The following is a 13,376-nucleotide window of genomic DNA, read 5'->3' on the forward strand; positions in this document are numbered from 1 at the left end:
AAGCAGCAGAAATGAAATTATACTCATTGCTTTTAATGGAGACAAGTACACACTATAGAGGAATATACTTTGTTCATATTTCATGTCTGAAGTTTACAACCATTTTAATAGTAGTTTTCCTCCATGCCATTTTACATGAAATTATGTTAGCCTGTATTGGTTCTGTACAACCACATATTTTCTATTTTGGTGATTTGGTATGCAAGGGCCAAAGACAGATCATTTTGATGCAGTTGGCCAGCTTGAACATCTATTACAATAAATTTTAAAACAGCACACTAAGGTTTCTGAGCTCTGTGACGTCAGCTAACTTTAGTCTACTGAAAACAGGTCACAGGCATGCAGAAAAACAAAACAAAACAAAAAACAAACATTCTAACACAACAGGAAATTCTTCAGACTTTGCAGTTTTGGTGGGAGTTTGTTCTCCCACATGCCAAGCATACCTCTTTGAATGAATATAAAAGTGTTTTTCATGGCTTTAGGGTATTCCAAGTGTAAAGCATATACAAGTCCAAAGAAGAGGCAAAGAGTGCTTGAGGTAGGTTCTGGAGATCCTCCATTACAGTACCTCCCTCGGCTATGATGGCAATAGACACTGGGTCAAGGTGGAGATGATTTGGAGAAGCAGGCTTACTTTCATCAATGACAGTCATCAGTCCAACAGGTAAACGTGCCCAGACCTCATCGCTGTCAGAAGGCTATACAAAAACAAACATGATTATTTGTCACTGTGTTGTATATGGTTAGTTTTAGCTTCAAGGTAAGGGTCAAAGTCAATCTATTTTTGGAAGGTTTCTTCCTTTAAAGCATTTTTTTAAACGGTTTTTATTTTAATGCATTCTATGCATTAGGATAAAGCACCTTCTGTGTGCAGCAGGTCCTCATTAATTGAGACAGCAGTGGGGCACCATTACCTCCCATTGCATTCAAAGTCAGTGAGCCAATGAGGAGAGAGAGGAGGTGGGGCCAAACCGCAGCTCTGTGTCTAAATAGACACACACAGCCTTGGCACAATTGCCCCATACAGCTGCTGGCTGTAGGGGCACTCAGCAGGAGTGAGGGGCCAGGAGTGCTAGCAGGGGACCCGAGAATAGGAGGGTCTGGGCTGCTCTGTGCAAAACCAACTGCACAAAAGGTGGTAAGTATAACACGTTTGTTATATTTAAACAGAAAAACACACAAGGACATATCACTTTAAGTTAGATAGCTGTATACACATGCAAAAAAGGGTATAATCCATCTGGATACACAAAGTAGTTGCAATGATACAGTTCTACTAACACGTCTAAGTTGCAAAATTGTGTTCAGGCATTAACATTTGTTTTACCCTCCCTCACTAAGGGATTACATTTTATAAACTGCCATGCCCACCACTGTACTAGTGATATAATAAGTATTAATCTGTATTTCTAAGGAATACAAAGCAAATCCCCCCACAACTGCCAAGGTGCAACTATGATAACTTACGAAGCAGGTGATGTAGAATGTACTGGGGTCATCACCAAGTAGAACAGGGAGGCCTCAGAGCACAAGGGTGTGCATTGCTGTCACATCAGGTTTCTAGAAGTAAATTATCAAAAGTTCAGTTTAATATTGCATAAAATGTAAACCTACATGTTTATGAAGCAAATATCACACTATTTGACAGTTCAGGAAAGTTACTGCTTGAAGTTATTTAAATTACACCCATAGCTTCGATGTTTTAACATCATTGGATCACAACTTCTCAAGACCACTTTAAAATATTGAAATCAATACAGGTAACAACATAGGCCAAAAGGGATAGTAGTAGAGGTTACAGGTTGTACATTTATGGTATCTTACATATTTCTGTATATTACAACAAAGTGAATCATGAAAGGTTTTGTAAGTTGAGAACAAACAAAAAGAGGGTTGCAGTAGACTCACCTCTGAATTAATTTGCTGCACAAACATGGACAATGTCTCTCCAACACTTCCTTTCTTGGACTTGAAGATTGTGACAAAGCGTGGTGTGTATCGATCCAGGGCATCAAAAAAGTTATTCTGCAGATTTGTGGTGGCTATTCTATTGAACTCTGCAAACACCTACAACACAAAAACAAAACAAAAAAAAAAATCTCTTTTGCCCTAATATTTGAATAAGTTTCTCCCAAATTCTCCAGTGCCCCAGCAAGCAGATCCTTGTCCTCCCTCTCTCTGTGGTTCCCCCAGCTTTTCCCTCACCTTTACCTGTGAAGTTCAGTGGTTTGTAAGGTAAACTTTTCTTCCTTACAAACTACTAAACTCTGCATTCAGAGATCATTGGTTTGTAAGCCAACACAAAACTGCTTAACTCCTAAATTTACTTACCAACTACTGAACTCTGCCTTACAAACTACAGAATTCTACATGTATAGTTCAGTAGTTTTGTGAACCAGAGCTCAGAAGTTTGAAAGGCAAAGTTCTAGTTAGACCTATTGCAGGAAAATCCATTAAAATATTACTAGCTATTGGCATCTTACCTCCGGTGTACTGAAGCCCACTTTGACAAAGAGTCTGTTCAAGGAAGAGATCTCAGGCAGCTGCTGTGAGCAATTCTTCTGAAAAGGACAAAATTCCTTACTTAAAAATAAGTTCCCCCTTACAACCTAGTGTAGTAGATTACAGGCAGACACAGTCTTTGATACCGTATGTGCATTCTTTATAAGCATAGGAAACTACAGCAAGCATTGAAAAAAAAATACTACAATAAAATATTAAATGAAACATTCAATTTTAAGTTAAGTGGTTAGGATAAGTTCAATGGTTTAAGGCAGCATCCAGAGTTCAGTGGTTTGTAATGCAGAGTTTATATTTACGGCCTCCATCCTGAACACAGGCTTTTGTGCCCTGTAGCACCCCCCCTTCGTGGTGGGCAGTATCTGCATCCACTCACCCATGTGGTCAGTGATTGTATACCCCAGAAAATACTCACAATGGCAGAGACTGTCCAGTCGGTAAATATGGATCAAGGATTACCATTACACAAGGTAAAATCTTCCTCTGTGGAATGGATCGTTGTTGACTGAAAGAATAGAGTACAGGAAAAATGGTCATAAATAACTGTAATAAAAGCTGTGTCTGTGCCCCTTGTCCTTTGTGGTCAAGTGTCTTTTCATCCAGTGCCCCCCCCCCCCCCACAATAGGTTTGAAGATAGCCACCATACAAGCATTCATAGAGCAGAGTGATTGTAGAGCACAATGTGCTCCTGGTGGTCAGACGCCAAGCCCCTGGCAATCAGTGACTGCTCCCCCAAATAGTGCTTGTTGGCTGCGTCCTTTTCTTGCCAGTCCATGGCCGCATGCACCCCTCCCCTTGCTGGTTGGTGGCCACACCCCCATCCTCCTTGCTGGTAGTCAGCATCTGCACCCCCCAGGCCCCAGATGATCAGTGTCCACACTCCATCTACAGTGTTGCCAACCTACCAAAATAAATTTACTGATAAGACACCCACAATTTACTGACACAGCCAAGTTTTTACTGCCATTTTGACAATTACAATTGTAAGTGCAAATTTCAGTATTTAAGTTACAATTAAGTACAATATATAATTAGCAATGTGAGAAAATCTGAAGGCAAAAAATTTTTTGATAAAGTAAGGGCAGTTATTAAAACCCATTAGTTTTCTGTCATCCCTGTCCAACTCAAGAGATTTCCTATTAACCACTTTAGCCCCAGAAGGATTTGCCCCCTTCTTGACCAGGCCATTTTTTGCGATACGGCACTGCGCTACTTTAACTGACAATTGCACGGTCATGTGACATCGATGTCCTTTTTTTCCCACAAATAGAGCTTCCTTTTGGTGGTATTTGATCACCTGTGCGGTTTTTACTTTTTGCACTATAAACAAAAACAGCGACAATTTTGAAAAAAATATATTTTTTACTTTCTGCTATAATACATAGCCAATAAAAATAATGAAAAAAAAAGTCAATTTTCTTCATCAATTTTGGCCGATATGTATTCTGCTACATGTTTTTAGTAAAAAAAAAATCCCAATAGACATATATCGATCGGTTTGCGCAAAAGTTATAGTGTCTACAGACTACGGGAAAGATTTATGGTTTTTATAATTTATTTGATTTTTACTAGTAATAGTGGCGATCAGCAATTTTTAGCAGTACTGTGACATTGGGGTGGACACATCGCACACTTGTGAACCATTTTGGGAACCAGTGACACCAATACAGAGATCAGTGCTAAAAAAAAGCACTTTTTCTGTATTGGTGTCACTGGGAGGGAAGGGGCTAACACTAGTGAGATCCCTGGGCATGTTCTAACTGTGAGGGGAGCTGGGCTGTCCAATGGAGCAGAGTGATCTGTCTCCCGATGACAGGAAGGCGGGGATCATTCCGCTCCTTACCGAAAGAACTGCGAGCTGCCTTGTTTACATAGGCAGCTCACCGTTCTCCTCTCATAGTGAAGATTGTCGGGTAGCTGGTGGCAATCGAGCCTGCCGGATACCTGCGCTGTCTCCCTCTGTGTGAGGAGACAGTGACAGCGGCGCTGGGGAGCACGTGGGCACCTCCCCTGCCCGCCTGCACCCTCGACGTACATTTACGGGATTTAGCCTGCACGTGCCACCCTGTTGCCGTATATGTGTGTGGGGCGGTCCCAAACAGGTTAATTTCTGTTTCATAGCCAACACTGAAAGTGAAGTGAAATCCATGGTAGCCACCAGGATCACCAGAAATTATGTCTCCAATTCTAACATTTTGCCTTTATTCCTGTTTTAGATTCTTCTACTCTTGGTGATAGCAGTAAAAAGGAGAGGAAAAAAATCTACCAAACTGGGGCATGAGAGAGAGAAAAAACACACACTGAGATTGCTGCACATTGCCCCCCCCCCCCCCCCAGACTGCAGAGGGACACAGATATGGAAGCACACATTGAACAGAACTTAGCTTTTCCCATAAACTTCCTCTCTCCAGATCACAGTGCACCACACACTCACCTCCAAAGATGATACTAAATCCCAAGAGGGATGGCAGTCACAGAACTCAGCTTTTCCCCCACTCTGCCTCTCTCCAACTCACACAGCCCCCACCTTCCTGATCACACACAGCTCTCAGGAGAAGCAGACACTGAACACCAAGGGGGAGTGGCATATTACAGCACATGGACTTTCCTGCGCGCTTCCTCTCTGCAGCTCACACTGCTCAGACACCTCCACTACACCTCAGACCTGTCCATCCTTCAAGTCCAATTGCCCATATTTCCCACTGTACTCACTCCATGCCTCTCACACCCTCTTCAGCAGCTCTTCTTTCTCCTGGATGTCCTTCCAGTCTGATGTCCACGTGCCTTCTGCCGGCATACTGTTGTAGCTTAGCTGGGACCTCTGCTTCTCATTGGTGCAGACAACTGTCTGTCACTAATAAGCCCATGTCCTATTGGAAGTAGGGAGGAGGAAATTGTAGGTGGCTGGAGATAGGACAAATAATTCAAGCTCTGAGGCTGTATAGGCTATACACTTGTATTCCTGTGTGCATGTAAATGAGTATGTACAGAGTATAGACACAAACTAAGTGTACTTTATATTTTTTTCTTGCACACTTTACTCAGTGCTGCTTTATTAGTGTTTAGTCAGTAGTGTGCATTGTGTCATAGACATCAGTACATCTGATTAGAGATCAGTATAACACAAGGTGTATATCACTCCCATGTGCAAGAGGCCTAACCCTTTCTCTTCCTTAAAGGACCAAAAAGAACTAGAAAGGCAGCACTGTGAAAAAAAGAGCCAGCAGGAGAAAATGTACTGTAACTGGCTGCCTGCTAGGGCATTTTTAATACATTTGCAGCAATACTGAAACACTGGACTAAAGTGATTGTAAACACAATTTAAAAAAATAACAAAGGTTTATACTTTTCTGCTGTGTGCAATTCCCCCAGTTGTCCTTTTTTGGTGCTCATGGCTCCTCATGTTCTAAGTGCGCTTCCTATGGTGGTACACCTGCAGGTGCAATCCTGAGCCGCTGTCTGTGTCAATTGACAGACTCTGGCTCCACCTAATACCTCAATCTCTCTTCACTGGCTTTGATTGATGACAGCAGGAGCAGCTGCCTCAGCAATGCCTGTTAGACCTGAAAGTCAGAAGAGAAAGCCACTATACAGACAGACATAGCGCTGGATCAAGTGTAATAAGGGGAGTGAGGGGGCAATAATATTACCTAAACATGTATCACCTTAATGCAGGAAAAATTGTTTAGACTTTACAATCACTTAAAGCCAACTCCAGGCAAAACAAATATTACCTTGCAGTGGGACTGCAAGGGTTAACTACCCATTTGTGTCTAGTGGTGAGAGAAAGGAGATATACTTACCTGATCTTTCAATTCTCCCTGTACAAAACTGATCCCTGCAGCTCATGCAACTCCACCCCCCATGATCTTGCATTCTTGAGTAGTAAACTGGTCCTGATGTCAGCAAGCCCATAGACCGGCAGGACATGAGGATGTCAGGAATAGTCCACTGTTGGATCGTGGGGGAGTGCCATTTGCAGTATCGGAGGATCAGCTGAGTTTAAGCTTTTTTTCTCCCCTGCAAAAACAGTTAACCCTTGCAGTGCAAGCAAAGCTCCTCTGCATAGGAGTTTCTTTCTTTTTGCCCAGAGTTGGGCTTTAAGGACAGTTAATGCATATCTGCCTCCTACTGGTGTAGTATTGCCACTGCGTCCTTTGTTGCAACTTGATTATTTTAAGTTGGTTTCACTCAAAAAAATAAGTAAAATGGTTTCATTACCTTGCAATTAACTCTAACTTAATAAACACTAGTAAGAAGGCATATTTTTGATATATGAGTAAAATTAACAAATATATCTAAGTTGGGAAAGCTATTGAATTTTACAGTGTATTTAATCTCACGGCCCTTCTACATTCAAATGTAAACTCACTCCCATCCCATCTAAAACATAACTCACTCATTCGTGGCACTCTCATCACATGGACGGAAGTCAGACGCAAGTTAGGAGTTTCTCCGTGGCTCTCTCGTTTTCTTCCTATTCATCACAATCCCTCTTTCCCTCCTCCACAACTGTATGCAGCTTATGAAACCTGGGTTACACATGACCTCACTCTTGTTCAGCACCTGTTTGATACTTCTACTGGCTCTCTGAAGCCCCTTCATTACATTCAGCAAATCTTCAACTTGCCCTCCCATCATTTGCTTTGTATTCTACAAGTGAGGAATTATGTCAACTCCGTTGCTCACACTCAAGTCTACCAGATTTCGCACAATGATAATAGATGTACTGGTACAAAACTGAAAATATAAAATATCAAACATCTATGGACCATTAAATCTTCATTACATGAAACCCCTGGAAACCTCCGCTTCAGTGATCTCTTGGGACAAGGACTTTGACAATGCCTTTACAGTAGAACATTTATTATCAGGTTTCAACACCACCTGTGCCTTTAATTCAAATGAGTTTTGGCGTGAACAATTCAAGATCCTGCATCGTGCCTATATGTCTCCATTCAAAAGCCAATCCTGCTGTGTCCACATGCCCACTTTGTGGTTGTCTCAAACCTTCATTACATCACAGATTTTGGCTCTGCCCATCCATATCTGTCTTCTGAAAGCAAGTGATCAGCTTTATATCTTTTGTCACCACTCTCCAACTGAGCAGAGATCCGCTGCTTCTCCTTTTCGGCAACATGGAACAATCAGCACAGGATTTGCTCCCTCCCAGCTATCAACTCTCAGAAAAAACAAACCATGGATATCCACCTGTCTCTTGGTAGCAAGAAGGGCCATATTGAAGAAGTGGGTCTCCAACTATCCTCCAACCATAACGGACTTAAAGCAAAACCTTAACTTTCTTCTCCGCCTGGACAGGCTTAACCTAGTTTCCTCACCCTCCAACCATAGATCAGATCATTACTTCCAAAAGTGCAGTATTGGAGGGGGGAGGAACCTGAGCATGGCGCCGAACAGGAGATCAAAGTAAGATCTACCATCACCAGGCTCCCCCAGCACTCCGTCAGCCTGCCTGCATGACGGGGAGATAGCCAAGAAGGAGAGAGGGTGACTCGCCTGCCCCTGCAGTCGGTGGCATGGGGGGTGTCCCACAGCCCGGTCCGTTCCTGGTGTGCCGGTGGTGCGGTGGAGCAGGCTGGATCTGACAGGGCCCTGGATAGCTGAAGCCCATAGGATGCCGGGCATCCACGTGACCGGCCGCAAAAGAGCATTGGGAGAGGGAGCTGCCAGTCGGTCTTAGGGAAACATGCAGCTCTGAATTCTCCTCTCTCCCTCACCCCATAGACTGAATACTATCTGGGACTGCTGCGGTTGCTGGGTCTGTCTTTCTACAGAAGATATTATCCAAGATTTTTATCTTGGAAAGTCTACTGAACCAGAGGGACCATCTCTTACAACCCCCCCTGTTGGTGAACTCTTCAGATGTCACTCCCCCCAGAAGTGAGAGCTAAGAGGGTGAGTGAATGTGGCAGAGTGTGATATATATATGACAATTTAAAAATTAAGACTGAAAAAAACTTGGTTGGATAAAGGTGGGAGGGTTGCTTGCAGGAGTCAAGTCCTTATACGGGGCTAATGAGGGAGAGGGGAGGAAAGAAGACAAGGAAGAGTTAAAAGAGAAGAGGAGAAGGAAAGATAATAATGAGAACACTTGTTGGAAGAGTTGATTATTGAATCCTTTTGATATTGAAACTATATCAAAATGAAGAACAAAGGATTAAAGGCAGGTGGGTCAAAGGCCCCGCCATCTAGTTCAATTAAGAAATATATACAGGACAAGCAGACCCCTGAGAGGTAAATTGGATCAATTGAAAGAGTGTGATAGAGAACAACAGTGGCGAGAGCTCCAAATTATCCTTGGGAATGTCTATTACTAGTCAAAATCTAGAAGAAGCAGATATTGAAAAAACTTGAGCGGGGGAGAATATGGAAGATCAAGATTCACACCTGCCAAATAAATCAGAAATAGCAGAAATGTTTAAAGGCTTGGAAAGATCTATAACACAAGAGATGGGGAAGTTACATATAGATTTGGGGCAGGTGCTATCTAGAGTGGAGGGGACGGAAGGAAAAATAAATAAACACGCCCAAGTGCTACCGAACCTTGAAAAACAAATGGTGGAATTGAAAAAAGAACAAAGAAATCTGCTATACAAATTAGAAGATAAGGAAAATAAGAACAGAAAAAGCAACTTAAAGATACAAGGTTTTCTGAGATTCCCCAAGGAGAAGACTTGAAGGAAACAATAGAGAAGATGTTTGATACAATAATGGACAGATCTGCAGCAGAACCCTATAAAATTGTTGGGGTGTATAGAATAGGAAGATTATATCAAGAGTGTAGGAATAGAAAATCGAAAGATGTCATTGTTCAATTCCATCATTATCGTGATAAAGATGAGATCTGGAAGAAGATGAAAGGAAGAGTGGTTATAAAATATGGAGAAATAAATATACAGATCTTTGCTGATTTGGCTGCAGAGACACTGTCAAGAAAGAAAATCTTGAAACCATTAGGAGAAAACATGAAGAAACAGAACGTTCGATATAGCTGGGGGTCCCCGGCATGTTTAATCGGCTGGAAGAATGGGCGCTCTGCAAGGTTAAAGTTTCCTGAAGCATGAAGAGACTTTTGTGAGAGACTTGAGTTGCAAAATATAGACATTCCTGGGTGGGGTGTGGGGGACGAGGAGAGGTGGAATATGGAGAATGAAAGGTGGCAGACAGTTTAGGAGGAGGATGGAGAGAGGAGGGGAGTGGGATGGGAAGGTAATAGGCAGCCTAAGATTCTGCAGGATAGTAGGAGGTACAGTATATCAACTTGGAGATACACCAGAGAATGAAGGGGAAGATATGGTGGAGAGAGGGAGAGAGAGAAGGAGGAAGGTAGATGAGAGGAGAAAAAAAAGGGAAAAATGGAAGAGATACACTTTGTGTCCTATAATTTTGGAGGATTAAATAGTCCTGGGAAGAAATTTAGAATTCTCAAAGAAATCCAGCATAGATTCTCTTCAGGGTTTTTTTTTACAAGAGACACACTTAGTACAAGGAACAAATGTGAAGCTACAATCTAGACACTATCCAATGTGATTTTATGCAGATTCCCCAATTAAACGTGCAAAGGGAGTGGCAATAGGTTTTGCAAAAAATATAAGGTTTAAGTTGGAAGAGAGTTTGGTAGATCCGGAAGGGAGATTCCTGTTTTTGAAAGGAAAATTGCAGGATATAGAATGTACATTAGCAAATATTTATTGCCCAAACAAGAAACTGGAAGTATTCTTAAAAAATATTCTGAGGAAATTAATGGACTTCAAAAATGGTAATTTGATTGTGGCAGGAGATTTTAATTTATGTATGGATCCACAGATGGATAGGACATCCCCTGTGCAGAGAGAAGGCAGTAGGTTGTTGAAATCTTTGAAAAAAATGATACATCAATGTCAGCTAGTAGATACTTGGAGAATTAAGCATGTGAAGGATAGAGATTATACATTTTATTCTCATGCACTTGAGATGTATTCAGGACTGGATTACATACTGCCTGACCATCGACTTATTGAGTCCTGGGCCCTGATTTACTATTGTGCCTGGGCGCATTTCCATGGCCAAACGTCTAATTTTTACAATTTTACAATGTTGCAACCTTTATACTTTTTAATGTCAAATATAATAGCGCAGCTCTCTGCAGGGACAGAAGTAATTACTTCGCTATTATATTTGCCGGCCGTAGATGGGGCGAAAATCGGACAATTTTTTTTACTGTTGGTGGTAACGTCGGCCCATTGAACAACCGATTTTTCGTGGGTTTTTTTTTTGTTTTGTTTTTTTTTAAAAGGCCAGTTTTCGCCCCATCTATGGCCTGCATTTTTCTTCATTTTTCATTTTCTTCTTCTGCTTTTTGTTCTTTTTCTTGCAGGTCATGGCTCATGCGCAGATTTTTTATCTGTAAAAAGATCAGCCAATTTGCCGATCATTGCCGCTAAAATCGTCCGATCTGCTAAATCGGCCGATTTTTATCCAAATTTACCAATTAAAAAAAGTGGCAAAATCCCAAATAATGGCTGACCAATTAAGCCAATAACAGCCCGAAAATCAGCAGATTTTTTTTCGGCCGATTTTAGACCCATGTAAAGCAGGCCATAGATGGGTCTAAAATCAGGCCGATTTTTCTGCCGGAAAAAAAATCTAACAATTTTCGGGCCGTTAGTGGGTTAATTGGTCGGCCGTTTTTCGGGATTTTGGCTCATTTTTTTTATCAGTAAATTTGGAAAAAAAAAATTCCAACTACTGATAATCAAAATGTGCCAAAATCCCGAAAAACGACCGACCAATTATCCCACTAACGGAAGAGGCCCTTGTCCTCATTAACATGGGGACAAAGTGCTTTGGGGGGGAGCCCCCCTGCCCAAAAGCACCCCCCCATGTTGAGGGCATGTGGCCTGGTATGGTTCAGGAGGGGGGGGGGGCGCTCGCTCGCTCCCCCCTCCTTTCCTGACCTGCCGGGCTGCATGCTCGGATAAGGGTCTGGTATGGATTTTGGGGGGAACCCCAAGCTGTTTATTTAATTTCGGCGTGGAGTTACCCCTTAATATCCATACAAGACCCGAAGGGCTTGGTGTGGATGGGAGGGGGGACCCCATGCCGTTTTTTTATTTATTATGGTGCTGGTTTTTAAATGTAATTTTCCCTTCTTTTTTTCTTCACTATAGCTCACCTGTCACTTCCCCCAGCTAAAAGAGAAAGTTTTCTTGGAATTTATATCCCTAAAGGAAACAATGTTTACTTTGAGTTTATTAAAAGATACAACGTTTTCTGTAACTTCAGGGAAAGTGACTTCTAAGCTTGTGAACTATAGTGAAAAAAAAAAAGGCTGGCATTTGCATTTGAAAATCAGCGCCGACATGCACTTTGTACTGCGAAAAAAATTATTAACAATTGTGTAAACCGAGGCATTATTTTCAATGGATTTTCATTCGTAAACCGAAAATTACGTTAACCGAGGCGTTGGTAAATTGAGGTACGCCTGTATTAGTATTGTTGAATTGCCTGCTTGGTTCACACTAAAAAAATTGTGTTTTGCATTGCGATTTCTATTGTAGTCTATATGTGAAATCGCTACAAAATGCTGAAAAAGTTAGACGAGAACTACTTTTGAAATTGTGCTGCAGCGAATCGCTTACGTTAAGACACTCACATCCACATTCATTAGATCGGATATCAGGTACAATTTCAATTCCCAAATCGCACTTGAAATCGTGCACCCTGGATGTGACTTGGCATGTGATTTGCATGGCATGTGACTTGCAAATCGTATGCCAAGTCGCACCCTATTGTCTGCTATCAGAGCAGTCACGTGGGGGGGTGTCCGACACTGATTTCTAAAGTAGTACATGTACTACTTTTGTGACGATTTGCATAGATATCTGTGTCAGATGTCTTGCAAATCGTGAGAAAATCAGCATCTTCACTGTATGTCGCACAATTTCTAAATCGTCTTTGATGTGACCGTGGTGTAAGGCCTTTTTATGTTTGATTTCCTGAGTGTTTTTCCGATTTATGGAAAATATCGCATACTAGCAAAAGTGAATTGACATTTTCAGTATTGCATGCGAGATGTGGTCATGTGACTGCCTTAACTCATGCGATAATATGGAGTGAATTGTGCCCATAGGGCCAAGAAATATTGCCAGTAGGGTTCACATCCCTGTTCAATGTTCTGTTGTATGCTGCACAGGTACACTTCACTGTGGCTTTCTTTCTGACTGTGATTTGTGGGGCCTGTATACCAAGGGTTAACGCAGGTGGGAAGAGAATTAATCAGGTGCAAACACTTTCTCTGACAAAATGAATGACAGTGGTGGGCGTGGCCTACCCTATATAAAGCGATGCAGTAGTAGCTGATTTTTGCCTTTTACAGGCACATTATTTCTGCAAGTCCTTGTCTGTGGTGGTTTGGGGAGGAAGAGATATTGTGGTGAATTGCCCCAGGCCACACTCACGCTGTGTTTTGATGTGGGCTGTAAATGTTTTGCATGTTCTTCCTTCTAAAGTGTGTTTGTGTGTTATTGTACAATGATTGTGTTTTATTATCTTTGCATTGTATCCTAACACATGTCCATTGCTCTGCTCTTCCAAGTTTGCTTTATTTAGAATGAAATGCAGTTTTCAGACAAACATGGTGAGAAATGGATGTGTGGGGGATTTGGGGAGGTGGGAGGTGTTTATATTTTGGCATGTATGTATTTTTATATTGATATTTCGATCTGCAGCTTGTTTTGTGAATAAGCCCAAGTGATTCATATTAACCGTTTGTTTCCTGCTGTAACCTGTGAAAGCACAGTTCATTATAAGTATAATCTTTTAGATTGTAAGCTCTTATGAGCAGGACCGT

The 13,376-nt window shown here is 41.8% G+C and overlaps 1 protein-coding gene and 1 long non-coding RNA gene across 4 annotated transcripts in view; one reads left to right on the top strand and one right to left on the bottom strand.

The window, feature by feature from the left end:
- Positions 1-13,376, top strand: part of SMTNL1 (smoothelin like 1) — a 525,456-nt gene that overhangs the window by 169,450 nt on the left and 342,630 nt on the right. The window lies entirely within an intron of this gene.
- LOC149441900 (uncharacterized) lies at positions 13-5,402 on the bottom strand. 2 transcript variants are annotated; one of them, XR_016307276.1, is made up of 6 exons: positions 5,237-5,402; positions 2,939-3,028; positions 2,487-2,564; positions 1,912-2,070; positions 1,471-1,563; positions 13-701 (listed from the first exon to the last, which is right to left on the bottom strand). It is a non-coding gene; the product is annotated as an uncharacterized LOC149441900 (long non-coding RNA). The 2 variants fall into 2 exon arrangements; XR_016307277.1 differs by lacking the exon at positions 5,237-5,402 and adding an exon at positions 4,959-5,061.

The sequence above is a fragment of the Staurois parvus genome, unplaced genomic scaffold (genome assembly GCF_062004578.1).
Source record: "Staurois parvus isolate SC_StPar_1 unplaced genomic scaffold, SC_StPar_1.0 ptg000937l, whole genome shotgun sequence".
In the NCBI taxonomy this organism is placed as follows: Eukaryota; Metazoa; Chordata; class Amphibia; order Anura; family Ranidae; genus Staurois; species Staurois parvus.